The sequence below is a fragment of the Rhipicephalus sanguineus genome, chromosome 11 (assembly GCF_013339695.2).
Source record: "Rhipicephalus sanguineus isolate Rsan-2018 chromosome 11, BIME_Rsan_1.4, whole genome shotgun sequence".
In the NCBI taxonomy this organism is placed as follows: Eukaryota; Metazoa; Arthropoda; class Arachnida; order Ixodida; family Ixodidae; genus Rhipicephalus; species Rhipicephalus sanguineus.
Genome location: NC_051186.1, coordinates 91,897,490 through 91,912,612, shown reverse-complemented (window position 1 = coordinate 91,912,612; position 15,123 = coordinate 91,897,490). Strand labels below are relative to the sequence as shown.

The 15,123-nt window shown below is 47.5% G+C and overlaps 1 pseudogene; it reads left to right on the top strand.

The window, feature by feature from the left end:
• The first annotated feature begins 12,456 nt into the window (after window positions 1–12,456).
• Window positions 12,457–14,632, top strand: LOC125756420 (uncharacterized; annotated as a pseudogene).
• The last annotated feature ends 491 nt before the right edge of the window (window positions 14,633–15,123 follow it).

Sequence of the window (15,123 nt, the reverse complement as noted above, 5' to 3'; positions counted from 1 at the left end):
CGCGCTTTATTCGCCGACAATCGACTTAAACCGCCTACGGCGAAGCGCCGCTGCGTACATTTGTATACGCACCGCCGACCGCCTATCCACACAAATGCGGCGACGGTGCTGCCATCTATAACCCGATCTCGCGGCGAATAGATGGCAAGCAATCGAGGGGGAGACCCAAAGAATAAAGAAAGGTAGTAACGACAAAATTATTAAGACAAAATGAATGGTCAAAATAACGCAATCTCATTACATTGCACATATATTAGCACCAATGTAGGAACAAGTAGAAAATGCGCGTGGGCACTACTCAGGCTACGCTTCGCTTTGTACTCCGATAAGTTAGGCGCACGTGTATCGTATACAGGCATGCGAATTGTAGCGCCACAGCTGGCTCAGTGAACACCTCACCGCCACGTCTTGACGACGAAGGCGTCGACGCAGGAATGTTGCTCAATGAAATTGCAGCGAGCACATTACTCCACACCGTTCTCCCGTCGACTGGCCTAATAAACATAGACCCCCCGGCGTTTGTGTGCTGCTTTGGATTCTAGCATATCGCGTCGTTTCCGGGGGTACACGGGCCAGCGTTTGACGTTGCTTGTTAACCACATCGTCCCTCAGACCACCGTGCTAATCGGACACCGTATGCAAGACGCTCACACACGATGAAATGCAACTCGCAACACCGCACATAACAAGAATGAAGTTCTCAAAACAATAGACCAGAGAATGCATGCAAATGTAAAGCCCCAAAAACGTCAGGGGGCGTGCGGTCGCAGATCAACCTTACAAGCACGCCTTTCTATAATCTACAAGGGCTGCATTCAATAATAATGGCATGCGCATCTCGTTCAGAAGGTGCCGAGACAAAGGTTTTTGGGCGAAAGCCTTACATGTATTACGGGTCAGCAACCATTCAAGACTTTTTATGCGAAGCATTGCTTAGCGAATATTTGGCACTTTGAGCGTTCCTATCTATCTATCTATTTATCTACAAGCCGCCTACGTCTGGGTGCTCTCCTGGTCGCGTCCTCAGCTTGGTGTGGATCACAATTGGCATGTAAGGATAAGAGGATTTGACGAATGTGACTGTCGGGTCATGACATCAATAACGTGAAAATCCTGTCTCGTACGATCGTCAAGCCCTTTCCTCCAGACACATGTGGCATACACCCGTTTACCACGGACCGCGGTGTACGTGTATGTGCCACAGGTGATGGACAGTTTATATCTACCCAGGAACGGCGAGAACAGACACTGGTAATTTCAATGCGACAGCGTTAAGAAAAACTGACATTGGCAGCGTTGACCCGACGAATGGAAACCATAAATATTAGGATCCCAGCAGGAATGGAACCCAAGCATTATGTGTGGCAATCAGGTTTTCTGCCACTGAGCCATACCAAATCTACAAAGTGGTTCGGAAAAACAGCCTATGCAGGCGTAATGTCGGTTCAACGTCAATTGTGGTTGGGGTGCTGGCTGTCTTATTTTTTGAAAAAATAAAAAATGCCAGGCCTGCGCTGAAACCGGAGCACAGTCACAGCGAAAGCTGGAAGAGCGGCGTTGCTAGAGCCGGTTGTAAGCTCTCTTGTGGCTACTAATACAAGTACCCACTACGCCATAAATACAAGCAAGGTACCCACTACGCCATAAATCAAAAATTTTGTGAAGTTGGGAAGCACCTACTAAGCCATTATTCGTCATTCTGCGGAGAAGCGAGGCACCAGCTACACGTCTGTAAGGCATTATGTGCACTTTGTTGGCGCGACGACTGTTGACGATGAAGAATTATGGCTCAGCCCTTTGTAATGGGTTGGAAGCTTTAAACGGCACACCAGTTATGCAATTTGCATTTGGTGACGCCCGGTCATTATTTCCCTCTCCCGCCATGCTCTATAACATATGTTGCGAGGGGGGGGAGGGCGAAGAACTTTACTGAGACCCCGAGGAAATGGATCATGCGCTTATGGGCTTCCTTGGCAGCCAATACTAGTGCACTTGCGAGGAACCCACTACGCTATAAATCGATGTAATTTTTGAGAAGTAGGGAAGCATGCACTATGCCATTTTTCGCCATTCTACGGAGAGCCGTGGTACCTGCTAAACGCATGTAAGGCATTATGTGCTTTGTTGATGTTGTGCCTGATGACGATGGAGCATTATGGCGGAGCCCTTTGTAATGGGTTGGAAGCATTCAACAACCTACTCGTTACGCAATTCGCATTGTGTGACGCCTGGTTACAGAATTCGCGTTGTGCGACGCTTGGTGCTTATTTTACTCTTCTACCACCCTATATTGCATATGCTTTGTGGTTCCTTCCCGACATGAAACGTGTATAGGACCTTTTTGAAAAGCAGTTTCAAGCATCGGCATGGCTCAGAGGTTGAATGCTGGGCTCCCACGCAGAGGGCCCAGGTTCGAACCTTGTTCCATCCTGGAATTTTTTTCTTATTTCGTTTTTTTTCTTATTTCGAGCGATAGTGGTTACGGACACCGGCGACGGCGGCACACACATTACTGCAGAACAATACAGAACGGCGGATACAGAACAATCACATTAGTGATTGTTCTGTATCCGCCACGCGGTCCGATAAGATTACACCAGCGATGACGTGTGCTTGACCGGCATGCAGCGTTATCCATAAAAACGCGCTGTTGCATGGAATAAAGGCTTTTTGCATGCTGCCACCGATGCGTCGTTTCTGCTCAAGAATAGAACATCTGGCGACGAGGATGGGATCGGCGGGCAGTTTAACCGCCGCCGACCAGCAGCAGGAACGATACTGAACAGCTGACGGAGCAAGGCGACACGGAGCCCTTGCAGCCAGGATTTCACCGACTGCGTGGAGCAGCGCAAGAACGTCACGGGGAAGCGAGGCGGCACGGAGCCCTCGCATTGACTTCGGTGGCGGGCTGGAGCCAACGAACAAGAAGCGGCAATACGGACGCACATCGAGGAACTCAACTCTGCAGATAAGTGAACCTTGCTCATTATGGCAGAAGCAGGCAATGGTCGAGAAAGTCATGGTCCTAAGCTTGGCAGGATGGCAGAATTCAACTCGAAGGTAGACAACATACGGTCGTATTTTGAACGCTTCGAGAACTACGTAGACATAAATGATGTCCCTGAAAACAAGAAACTGAAGTTGTTTCTGAACGTACTCGGAGCGGAAGCTTACGAAGAGCTAAAGAAGATAGTCGTGCCTGATTTGCCTTCTGAGAAAAGTTTTGAGGACATTAAACTGCTCCTAGAAGCTCATTTCAGCCCAGCCCACTCAATCATCGCAGAACGTTGTAAATTTAATCGCCGAATGCAAAGAGAACACGAAAGCGTCAAAGATTCCATCACTGAACTGAAGCATCTTGCAAGAGACTGCAATTTCGGCACGTTTCTAAATGATGCCTTAAGGGACAGACTGGTAGCTGGGGTGGTGACGAAGAAACGCAACGGGCTCTTTTTGCACAGACAGGGCTAACGTTCGAGCTGGCATGCAAAATGGCGCTAGAAAAAGAGCTAGCTGCGCAACAGGCAAAGCAAATGCATCAGTTTGACGGAAAACCATCATGCAGCGTCAACGTCATTCGCGGCAACCGAGATCGTGATAAGGGAACCAGACCAAGGCCAGCTGTACGGTCTAAAGATGGGCATGATAACAAGCAACGAAGTGCTTGTTGGCATTGCGGAAAGTGTCATGAGGCAGAAAAATGTTGGTATCGGAACCACACCTGCCGAAATTGTAACAGAAAGGGGCACTTGCAAGCCGTCTGCAAGAAAGTAGCCAAAACAAAGGTTGTTAGATATGTAGACACCACGGACGACGAATCTGAAGAATTCAGCTGTCAAACGGTGTTCTACTCGGGTAGAAGTTCCAGTGGCTACAGCATAGACCTTAACATTGAAGGCACGGCTGTTTCGATGATAATTGACACGGGTGCGGCAGTGACGATCATACCAGAGCGTTTCTACAAACAGTATTTTCCGCATGTCAAGTGCGTGAAAACAAACGTCTCATTGCGCACATACACAGGAGAACAGCTCCAAGTATTTGAAAAAGCAAGCGTCTCCGTAGACCAGGAAGGAAACGCGATCACTTTACCCGTAGTGGTCGTGAAAGAGAACGGAGCGGCGATGCCTGCTCTCTTGGGAAGAGACTGGCTGGAAAAACTAAAGATAAACAGGAGAGCAGTATACAGCCTGTCCGCGGACACACCAATTGAGCAGAGGGTAGAAGCTCTACGGAAGAACTTTTCCGAGGTATTCAAGAGCGCCCCGGGCATCGTCAAAAACTTCGAAGCTCGCATCCTCGTGAAGGAAGGGGCTCAACCAGTGTTCTCAAAAGCACGGCCCGTACCGTTTGCTATCAAGCATGAAGTAGCAAAGGAGTTAGACAAGCTCGAGCAAGCCGGAATATTGAAGAGGGTCACGAAAAGCGACTGGGCAACGCCTCTGGTGGTGGTCGCAAAGAAAGGCGGCGCAGGATTAAGGTTATGCGGCGACCAGAAAGTCACGGTTAACCCTGTTCTGAAAACGGACCATTATCCTTTGCCACTGCCAGAAGATTTGTATTCCACGCTCGCTGGAGGCAAGATATTCTGCGTCCTAGATCTATCGCAAGCCTATCAACAGGTGCCCCTTGTTGAGGAAAGCAAAGCGTTGTTAACGATGAACACGCACCTGGGATTATATCAGTTTCAGCGTCTTCCATACGGCATCTCTAGCGCCCCTGCTATCTTTCAGTCAATAATGGACGAAGTCCTAAAATGTATTCCAAAAGTGGGGTGCTATATCGATGACGTCATCGTCGTAGGTGATAACGTAGACGACTGTCAAGAAACCGTGGAAAAGGTGCTTCAACGATTTGCACAGCATAATATCACCGTAAAAGATCACAAGTGTGAATTTTTCAAGCATTCCGTTGTTTATATTGGGCAGAAAGTGACAGCAGATGGTATTTTTCCAACAGCAACAAAGATAAAGGTCATCTTGGAAGCACCTCAGCCAAGTAACGCGACCGAACTGCGAGCTTTCTTAGGCCTCCTGAACTTCTACGGAAGGTTCATCAAAGACTTGGCTACAGTCGCTGCACCGATGTATGACCTGCTCAAGAAGGATAAGAGCTGGATGTGGACGGACGAATGTTCAAGATCGTTCGTGGAATCCAAGCAGCGCCTTATCGACAGCCAAGTTCTGACTTTTTACGACATGAAAAGCCAATCGGTTTAAGCTGCGACTCTTCGGCCTACGGTCTTGGAGCCGTAATTTTCCACATTATGCCTGATCGTTCATAAAGACCCATCGCTTTCGCCTCCAGAACTTTGAACGCAGCGGAGCGCAACTATGCGCAAGGTGAAAAGGAAGCCCTGGCCATAATTTTCGGTCTAAGCAGGTTTCACAGATACCTGTACGGACGGAAATTCACGCTGTACACCGACCACCAACCGCTGTTAGGCATCTTGGCATCTGATAAACCAATTTCTTCTCTGGCCGCAGCAAGGATTCAGCGTTGGGCTATCACGTTAGCAGCTTATCAGTACGCACTGCGGTACAGAAACGGCAAGAACATGGAAGTTGCCGACGCCCTTTCAAGGCTGCCACTTCCAGTCAAACATAAAGAAGACACACAAGAATGCCTGGCAGTTTTTGATTCAACGCCTCTCACCGCCAGCCAGGTGGCTAGTGCGACTAAACGGGACCGCATTCTTTCCAGAGTCGTGCAGTTCACCTTATCTGGCTGGCCCGCGCACTATGATGATCAATTTCAGCCCTTTTACGTTCGTCGAAATGAACTTTCATACGAGCAAGGCTGTGTCACGTGGGGTCAGCGAGTCATCATCAGCGAGCTGCCACCGATGCGTCGTTTCTGCTCAAGAATAGAGCAGTGATCTCATAACAGCTTTCGCTGTAAAAGAAATAAACACAACATATGTACTTCTACGATACAGGCGTCATATCGGAATAACATCTGTGGTGCCAGTGTTGGCGCCGCTTTTTATACCAGTCTAATAAACATATTACATTGGTATTCCTATGATTCAGCAATTGCTCAACCCCGCAAGAATAGGTTAACGAAAGTTACGCGTGTTATTCACATGACTGCACCTTAAAGTGCACTTAGTTTCAATAATACTGACGTATGCACTCTAACCTGAGAGCTAGCGTTACTTCGCACCATAAGTTACCATTTAAACGCCAACCTTGCCGACGTGCCTGGTACGCCCACGATGTGCACTCATCTACTACACTTTAAAAAAAAAGCGTCGATTCACCTCGTAACGCTTGGCTCAAAGCCATAAGATACAGCATAGATGTGCTCGCTCACTGCTTCGAATGAAACCGATTTCCAGAACGCGTGGGATCAGCCGATTTTTGGTTTACACTCTTTCGAACAAGAAATTATACAGGCGTCATGCCGGGCAACCAGTCACATCATTTGTATGGTAGAAGAGCAAGATAACAGTAAGCGTCATACAGTGCGAATTGCGTAAACAGTAGGTGATTTAAAGATTCCCACCCATTACAACGTGCTCAGAAATAATTATTCATCGTCATGAGCCACAGCATCAACGAAGAGTACGTATTGGATTACAGATGCGTAGCACGTACATCGCTTCTCCGCAGAATGATGAATCATGGCACACTGAGTATTTCTCTACTTCTTGGTGAAGAGAACGCGTGCATGGTCGTATAATGAAGTATATTTTTTTTTGTTATTGCGTAGTGCGGAACCCTGCAACCGTAGAAATCCTGCTCCTTCAGCTTTAGCTGTGACTGTGCTGCGTGTCCCCCGCGGGCACGGGTTTTTTTCAGGCCAGGGCCTTAAATGCCTCACCAAACGTGAAATTTGACCGTTGGTGGCATCTCGCGTCCGGCGGCGTCAGGGACGAGTGATACAAAAAATCATCATCGCGCGATCATGCCACCAATAACGTTATCATGACGTCCGATATCGTCAATATTTGTGACGCCATCACAACGTTACAAATTTTGGCGGAAGACCACGTGCCGTGAGATCACATGATACCATTATCACATGACATCGTAGATTCGTCAAAAGTATGTACATCACGGAGGCTTGCTTCCGATCCTGGAGGCAATCTAAAACCACGTTAGCTGCACAAAGTTTTCGGAGGGTGGCGGGGTGGCATAAACACATCGACTGAGAATAAGAAGATGGCTGCCGCATTTGAGTCATCTTATGTGAATGCATAAGTGGCCCTGTGAGTATTATTGCGATAGCAAATATACGGACAGTCTCGGCTGGAAAATGTCCGTCCCCGTCGCCGTCATTCACCGTATATGTATAAGTATGTATATATATAAAAAAGCCACAAAGAAAAATAACTCAGAAATTCTTTCCGACGCGCGGAATCGAACGGGCGACCTCTCGCTTTGCAGCCTGCCGCGTTAGACGTTAGGCCACGACAGCACAGTCTTTCAGCCTGCTAACGGCGAGCTATTTATATACACCATGTAATTCAGCATGCTTTCTTAGTGGTCACATAGATGGCGGGACGTGCGCGCGTGTGGCGCGCTTTAAAGATCGTCGCCCCGCTTCTGCGAACGCCGTTGCTCTTCGCTCTACAGGGCGTGCTCGCTTTCGTGCGCTTATCTCGAGGAAAGAAGGGGCGGCCGGTGGGGTGTTTCGCTTCGCTCGCTGCAGCGGCCGCGTTTGCGAAAGGAGCGCGCTGTTCAAACAGAAATAAGTAACGACTGTGACAATTAGTTCGCGCTCTTCTTGTGTGTACCTGCTCGTTCGTTTCGTGCGTCCTGCTTTACGTTTGAGCAGTGCGCTTCAAGTGTCGAGCTGTGGCGCATTAGTTCGCGCTCGTCCTGTGTGCGTTCTTTTCGTGCGTCCTTTGGGCTCGAGCGACGCGCTGGCAATTTCGAGCTGCTTTCCGTTCTTCGCGTTGCATTACAATTTATTGCTATCGCATTGATTGCTTCGCCGTTGCGGCGAAACTGTCACTTTTTTTTATAATACTCTGCCTGCCATAAATCCGTCACACATTGTGCCTAAAGAAAATGGTTCGGGAAATAAAATGTGCTTTGGAAAATATTAAGATTGTTTCGCCCCTGACAAAAATTCAATTTTCCGTTAGCATTGTTTGTTTCCTCCTGACCTAGACGCGCTTCAATCAGAGCGCCCATAACTTCCCTGTTGATGCCGCTGGAGATTTGCTCCGAACCGCTCTTCGCCCGGACGTCGGGGCCTTTTTGCTTCGAGCTTACCGCCCCTAGAAGCATATATAAACACGTTTCAAATTCTTCGTATATTATTTCTCAAGCAGCTGCTGAGGCTTGTGTACACAATGCATACTACGCGTTTTTTGTGCAGTTGTGTGGTTTCCAAATTACCGGTTTTATTTATAGTTCTAAGCCCGCGAGTGCTGCTTTCACCGTGTTTTTCAATTACATGCTACAGTACGCCTAAGAATAACGAGCTTGCTATGCGACTTCAGGCTTTTCAAACTCTATTATACAACGGGCTTGAGCGTGTATTCACTAAACTTCTTTCTAAATGTACACACATGCTAATAAACTTGGCTTTCACAAACGCATGACTCTAACGGAAATGAAACAATTGAGCATTGTTTTAACACAACAGTGTTTTATGCCAGGGTCCACAAAGGCTTCATTGATGTCATTTATTCACGGAAATGACGCTTGTGAAATGCATACGAGCAGATGATAAATAAAAACTAGAAGAAAGACTACGGGAGGGCTGAAGAAGGTAGGAAAGGGTGTTCCAGCTCCACTAACGTGAAACATGTGTGTGTGGGGGGGGGGGGGTGAATCATGCTGCGTATGCCGGATTTTCTCACAGCAAAATTTCTGTTAATGGGCAATGAGACACAGAAGAAAGATTAGACGCAGAGACACGCAGGCCGCGTTTAGTAAACGTACTACATGTTGCGAATCTTTATTGTTCAGCTACGCACAACAGAAATCTTCCACCGGCACTACAGATCAAGGTCCAGTGCCTATATATATATATGCGGTGTCCGGTGGGTGGTTGCGCAGCGCGAGAAGTCGGTTTTCTTCAATCCTGAAATTAGCTATCACATGCTGCCTGCGTCAGCATTGTTTCTCGCGGGCGAGGGCGCGTTCTCGTTCCTTGCGAGCTGGCAGTTCAGCGATCATCGTGGAACGAGCGTTTCCATCGTCAACGCGCACCGTTCGCTCTCTGTCGCCACACGGCGAGTGCTGATGTGTGATTAGTTTTCTGTCTATCTGCGGATACTGTAAACCACGGGCTTCTGTCGTTTTATTTAAGGTAAGTTCACTTCTATTGCATTTGCACTCAGTATTTGAGAGCTATGACAAACGAAAAAGCGTGTTCCATTACATCGCGGGCTGCATGTGCGACATGTTTCAGCAGTACGTGACTGCGGAATTTATTCAGCATACATGATAAAGCTGTCGAAACGTAAATGCAGGTAATGGTTTCCGTTCATGTGCAAACGAACATGACCGAAATCCGTATTTATACTTGTTAGCGTAATTTCAGTATCATGAATGTTTTTTTCTTGGCCGCTTGATGAGGTAGTTTTAAGATATACATTAGCTTAAGCTACGTGTGCCGCGTAAGAAGCAGTTTTAGACTATGGTACGCAAAGATAGCGTTCGCTGGGCGCATATCCTATTTCCACCACTTAACGTGAGTACGCAAGAGTATGGCGTACGACGCATGCTCAGTAGGCAGTTTTACAATGGGATACGCAATGGGATACGTTCCTCCCTGTTTGTGACGATCAGTCACGGCTTCCTATCGCGAGCCGGTAGCGAAAGGGTAGCCGTTATCATCTTTACCTTCGACCCGTTCTCAGATTAAACGCCACACGCAACTGCCGCAGCACATCAGGGAGGAGGTTTGCGCTAGTGGTCACTGTCTTGCATGCGTAGTCATGCAAACCGCGGTTAAACTTTGCAGCGGGATATCTTGGGGCACCGGCATGCTAGAAGAATTCTTCCAAGTGCGACTGTGTAGAAATGCGACTGCCTCCAACTTTTCAATACAAACATGACCACTTGCTGCAGTTTTTCTTCATTATTTGATCTTAGTTGATGGGCCGCTGACAGTAGTAATTACTGTCTCACTTTGTGTCCGCCCGGATAAAAAACCTATATACAAAGGTGGTTTTGCACTTACCTGCCAGTGCTGCATTTTATGAAAACCATAAAGCTTAATTTTGAACACCCTGTATACCAAAATTGGTATGGTGCGACAAGAGTCAATGACGAATAGAAATGCCTGTTCATAATGTGTAATTCATCATATGCATGTCACGTACGGCATGAATTACCCGACACAGGGTAGGGACGCTCGTGACCGTGTCAAAAAATGAACATATACCAAAATTGGTGTGGCGCGATATGACTGTATGAAGACCATAAATGACAGGTTGGGACATGCAAAATAATGAAATGCATGTCATGTACGGCATCACTTACATGCCACACTCATGGTGCGCCCGCGGCCGTTTCGCTACCCTATTATATTGTCACGTGGTTGTGACGTTAACGAAGGCTGCCGTGTGACGTTAACGAATGTTCAAGGCGAAACTTTTTATTCGGGCGAACTGTGCCCCGGACATAAAAAGTTAAACTACAAGCAATACACGCTGTACAATGAAAGCGGCAAGCACTTTAGTTGGTCGTCGGATAATCTTATCAGTAGTAAAGCGTGTCGGCATTTTAAACCTGTGGCACCGAAGCTTGCATCGTCATTGTTTGTGGCCGAGTCAGTCCCAGAATAAAATCTGCCGATTACATGCGGCTCACAGTCTTATGGGAATGACAAATGTTATAGCGCGAACTCAGGACGAGGACAAAAGATACACGAACACCTCGTCCTGAGTTTGCGCTATAACATTTTTCATGAGCTACCAACTAGCCCAAGCCGCCACCCTTATGGGAATATTGTAAAATAGCCTGGAGGCTTCCCATAGACTCGGGCGCGGTTCGCACAAGGCACAGGCTTACTTGTAAGCGGACTGGTTACGTAAAATACAAAAGAAACGCACCTGGTAATGTATTGAAATTGTTATGGAGTGATATGGACTGTGCGAAGAACACAAATGAAAGCTAATAACACAAAAATCGTGACATGTATGGCATGTACGGCATGATTTACATGTAACGCTCGCAGTGTGCTCGCGGCCGTTTCATCCAATGGATACGCACCAATATTGCGGAGTTGTGAGTTAGTGATCGTCTTTCTCTCATCTTTGCAAGTCAATCGACCTCTCGATTCAATTGCTTGTACAGGCTACGATGTTTATTGAGGGCGGAAACCAACGACTTGATGCCTGCCCAACCGACCATTTTTTTTGAGGTTTTGTGCATCCTAGTGCACGCAAGGGACAACCGCTGCACCTTGCTGCGAGTGTGTCTCACGTTGAAGAGCTCCTGTGCGCTTGTTTTTGAAATATGCTACAATGCTTTTGGCGATTTTAATCACTAGTGTTACGATAAGACCTGCAAGCTTCAGACGTGCTACTTGCGAACGAAAACTTGTTAATCTTGGTGGTCACATGACCTATCAAGCGCCGACTTCATGCAAGCTCTTGCAATGCAGCGCTTAACAATCATACATTCGTTCAGCACGGCTGTTCAGTCTGACGCATACTTCAGCTGCTGTACGATGCAGATCCGATGCTTCTCTGACCACCCATGCTCCGTGTGGGACTTCCTGAAAAGCTGCGGTCACGTGTTGCGCGACAAGTGACAGATGTCACAGTAAGATCACCTCCGGCGTCTCCCTAACGTCGTGAGCGTTGACTGCAAATGTGTAGACCGAATGAAAGACCAAAAGTTCGGCAGATCCCACGCCTTGTGGGAATCGGATCCATGCGAAGCAATCAGTGCATAATTCTTATCCTAAATTTTTTGTCTTTGAGCAAAACGTTACGAGGTGGATCGACGTGTTTTTCTAGGCGTAGTAGTTGTGTGCCCATCGTGTCTTTACCAGGCACGTTGACTACACTGGTATTTAAAGGGTAACTTTAGATATGGCGTAACATCCTCTCTCAACTTAGAGCACTGACGTCAGTATTAGAGAGCTTTAGTTTAGTGTACACAAGGCGGTACGTGCGCAACGGCTAGCGTGCTACGTACGTTACAGATGAGACTGCTTCCTACAGTATTAGTTTAGCGTACGCGACAACGGAAACATGGAGTGCACCTAAGCGTCGACACCTTCGTCTTGGAGTGTAACTTGGCGCCACTTAGTGACTAGGCAATAAACTACAATAGCCAACCATAGTTGACACGAGTCAAGGCGTGAGACAAGCCAAGATTTTACGGTGGCGCGAATTTCGTTTAGGTGATTTGTGGTGACTGGCGACGGTGCGACGACTCCGACGAGACGGGCAGCTGCGAGGGAGGGAATATACCGTCAAGCATCCTTTCGAATCACCGCCTTTGGGACACACTTTCATGGGAAGAAATAGACGATTTGATGCTCACAACCCGAGAGCGAAGGCTTTTGAAGGGCGACTTCAGCCTCGACGACATAGAATATCGCATAAGCCTCGATCGTGAAACCGAGCTGCTGCGATACCGCTCTCGCAACGGACTCCTCGATGTGGACCACGTGGAATCAACGCTGTTTCCACAGCAATTCCGCTTCGAGAAAAGAGATCTTAGTGAACTAGTTCGTGCATTGATAAGATATCTAGTGCGCAAAAAGTGGCGGTGCCCGGACGTGACGCATTGTGCCTTCTGCTCCGAAGGCTGGCCTACCCTAATAGATGGTGTGACCTGCAAGAAATATTTGGGCTGCACACGTCAGTAATGTCAAGTGTGAGCTCGCAAGTGATAAAACACATTACGGCGACATTTGGGCACTTGTTACAGGACATGAACAACCACTCCTGGCTTTCTTCAGGCTGCCTCAGTGATTTCGCAGAAGTAAGTGGACTTTACATCTCACTACAATACTAGGTGGTCTTGCGAGATCTACAGCATATATCGGTACCTTTAAAAAAAAGAAAAGTATGTGTGCGCGTGTTGTTCATCTGTTTTTTTTTTCCAATAACAATTGTTTATTAGGTCGATGTGTAGGCCAGAGCTTGGCCTTCCTCATTACATTTGCACTGAGTCGGCGAGATCAGTAGCAGAAGTCAATGACAAGACTGAGCTTATTTAAATGACGCACAGTTTTAATTTAGATTGCGATAACAAGCAAAGCTTTGCACCGAAATGAACAGCATTCCTGTTATGACAAATTATTTCGCAAAAGTTGGTAGTCGGTGAAAGTAATCTTGTGGTCGAAAATTCGATCAAACAAGTACCGTCGAAATTTCGCGCTTTTTCTGCAGGTGTGTCGTCCATTAAGAGGAGAAAACAAGCTGCCGTTGGTAAAGACAGGCTTATGAACAAGTTCTACGCTTGCCTTTCGGAGCACACGGGCTATTGTTAGCTGGCGCCTGGAATGTATGGAATTGCTTAGTTCGGTTGTTTATTTTTTTTTTTTTTCGTTTTTTTTTCTCTCGCGATGGCACCCGTGAACGGGAGACGAACACTTTTTCATGTCTGCTGTAAAGTGTGTGCTTGGGATACTACAGCCGGCTCAATGGAATTCGGGTGGGCGAGCATGAAGTACCTAGAATTTCATCTCTTCTTTGTTCAGTGTCCACAACCACGGGAGCGGCTCCGATGAATCGCATCGCTCGTATTCGGTAGCCATGTTCTTTCTAAAGCTTTTTGAGCACCTGGTGAAACACGTGTGCCCAGCTCTAATGAAGGGAGCATAGGCGTGCGCAGGGTTCCCCTTCAGGGGGGGGGGGGGGGGCGAAGGTTCGTCGCAGCGCCCCCCCTCCCAATTATGTCAATGTGTGGCGCTGACATTGCGCCCGCCCCCTCCACCAAGTCGCAGCGTCCCCCTCCGTATTATGTCAATGTGTGGGGCTGACTTTGCCCCCCCCCCCCCCTCTTAGGTGAATAGCGGGGTCGCCCCCCCCCCTGCCCCCCCCCCCTGTGCGCACGCATATGGAAGGGAGATTAGCGTACGCAGAAATGCACGTCGCTTTCGCATAAATTTTGCTAAATTGTGCGTGGGTGCGCAAACGCACGTGGCTTTGTAAATGTTTTCGAGTAGGAAGAACATGGCGGCAGATACCGGCTGCGCTTGCGAGAGGTGGGACGCAGTTGTTGCTACTTAAGTAAAAGTGAAAAGTCTGGGGTCTTTAGGCGAGCACATTGTACAGCTCAGATGACATCAAAACGCAACAGCAATCATCCATGTAGCGTATAAACAATATGAGTTTAGGGGTCAAAATGTAAAGAAGCCGCTTTTCGAGAAAATAGCTCGTGCACTCTGAAACATCATCCTATTCAAGAGTCGTTTGACCCTTATATAATAACCTTGAGACAACCGTGAATATAACTGAATATTGAACTGCTCCCATTTGTTCCAGGCTGTGAGAAGAAAAGGTGCGGCGCTATAGAACTGCTGGGCGTTTATCGATGGCACTGCTCGCCCGATATGCCGCCCAAAACGGTACTAGCAGGCCTACTTTTTGGGCCACAAAAGGGTACACTGTGTCAAATATCAGTCCTTAATGTGCCCAAATGGTATTGTGTGCCAATTAGATGGCTACTACCCGAGACGGCGGCATGATGCAGGTTGGTGATGTGTTTACTGAAATGCTACTCTGAGGCTACAACTATCCGTAATGTGCTACTTGCTTTTGGTTGGCATGTCTGCAAAGGTTGCCCAGGATAAAGATTGCAGACATCTTGGCTTGCTGGTACTTTCACTTACTGATATTTTGTCATTGAACAAGCCATTCGTTCCCTTTCTATGCAGGAATCCTTCGGGACAGTGGCATATATGCAAATCTGGAACGCCTTGTCAACGGGGAAGACTTCGTGATATATGGCGACCCAGCCTATCAGCTGCTTCCACTAATCATGAAGCCCTATGGCGGGTTTACACTAACACATGTGCAGCAATCCTTTAATCAAGCCATGAGCAGTGTCCGCCAAGCAGTGGAATGGGGTTTTGTTAAAACTGTTGCTGAATTTGCCTTTCTAGATTTTAAGAAAAATCAAAAACTGCTCCGACAACAAGTGGCTGAGATGTATAAAGCGGCAACAGTTCTCACTAACTGCCATACTTGTA